Genomic DNA, 1,633 nt, shown 5'->3' on the forward strand with positions numbered 1-1,633 from the left:
GAGAAGTGCTCACTAACACAGATTTAGACAGATTTGTGAACAATATTTGAGAGAAATAGGCCTTTTGTGTACATAGAAAAAGTCTTAGATCTTTGAGTTCAGCTCATGAAAAATGGGGGCAAAAACAAAAGTGTATTCAGACCCCCTTCACTTTTTCAATTTTGTTATGTTGCAGCCTGATACTACAATTGTTTAAATAATTTTTTTTCCTCATTAATCTACACTCCGTACCTCATAATGAGAAAGTGAAAATTAAAAAAATTCTGTAAATTTATAAAAAAAAATAATAAAAAAAACTGAAATATCACATTTACCTAATTATTCAGACCCTTTACTCAGTACTTAGTTGAAGTACCTTTGGCAGCAATTACACCCTCGAGTCTTTTTGGGTATGACGCAACAAGCTTCGCACACCTGGATTGGGGGATTTTCTGCCATTATTCTTTGCAAAAACCTCTCAAGCTTGGTCAGGTTGGATGGGGACCGTCGGTGGACAGCCATTTTCAGGTCTCTCCGGAGATGTTCGATAGGGTTAAAGTCAGGGCTCTGGCTGGACCACTCTAGGACATTCACAGAGTTCTCCCATATCACATTTACCTAATTAATAATTAATAATTACCTAATTATTCAGACCCTTTACTCAGTACTTAGTTGAAGTACCTTTGGCAGCAATTACACCCTCGAGTCTTTTTGGGTATGACGCAACAAGCTTCGCACACCTGGATTGGGGGATTTTCTGCCATTATTCTTTGCAAAAACCTCTCAAGCTTGGTCAGGTTGGATGGGGACCTTCGGTGGACAGCCATTTTCAGGTCTCTCCGGAGATGTTCGATAGGGTTAAAGTCAGGGCTCTGGCTGGACCACTCTAGGACATTCACAGAGTTCTCCCTAAGCCACTCCTGGGTTGCCTTGGCTGTGTGCTTAGGGTCATTGTCATGTTGGAAGGTGAACCTTCGGCCCAGTTTGAGGTCCTGAGCACTGTGGAACAGGTTTTCACTGAGGATATCTCTGTACTTTGCTCCATTCAGCTTTCCCTCAACCCTGACCAGTCTCCCAGCCCCTGCCGCTGAAAAACAGCTCCACAGCATGAGGCTGCTACCAGCACACTTTCAAACATGATGCTTAGAATTGAGGTTCATCAGACCAGATAATCTAGTTTCTCAGAGTCTGAGGGTACTTTAGGTGTTGTTTTGCAAATTCCAAGTGTGTTTTCATGCGTCTTCACTGAGGAGAGGATTGAGTTTGGCCACACTGCCATAAAGCCCAGAACGGTGGAGTGTTGTAGTGATGTTTGTCCTTCTGTAGGTTTCTCCCATCTGCATATGTGATCATGGAGCTCAACTAGTAAATTTCAAGTGTTGCTGCAAAGGGTCTGAATACTTATGTAAATGTGCTATTTCAGTTTTTTCTTTTTAATACATTTACAGACATTTCTAAAATTCTGTTTTCACTTTGTCATTATGAGGTACAGAGGAGTTTGGCCACACTGCCATAAAGCCCAGAACGGTGGAGTGTTGTAGTGATGTTTGTCCTTCTGTAGGTTTCTCCCATCTGCATATGTGATCATGGAGCTCAACTAGAGTGACCATCAGGTTCTTGGTCACCACTCTAACCAAAGCCCTTCTCCATCAAT

The 1,633-nt window shown here is 42.1% G+C and overlaps 1 protein-coding gene across 1 annotated transcript in view; it reads right to left on the minus strand.

Moving 5' to 3' along the window:
- LOC107664990 (integrin beta-4) overlaps nt 1-1,633 on the minus strand; it is a 38,793-nt gene that overhangs the window by 32,865 nt on the left and 4,295 nt on the right. The window lies entirely within an intron of this gene.

Source organism: Sinocyclocheilus anshuiensis, unplaced genomic scaffold (assembly GCF_001515605.1).
Source record: "Sinocyclocheilus anshuiensis isolate Anshui unplaced genomic scaffold, SAMN03320099.WGS_v1.1 scaffold363, whole genome shotgun sequence".
Lineage (NCBI taxonomy): Eukaryota > Metazoa > Chordata > Actinopteri > Cypriniformes > Cyprinidae > Sinocyclocheilus > Sinocyclocheilus anshuiensis.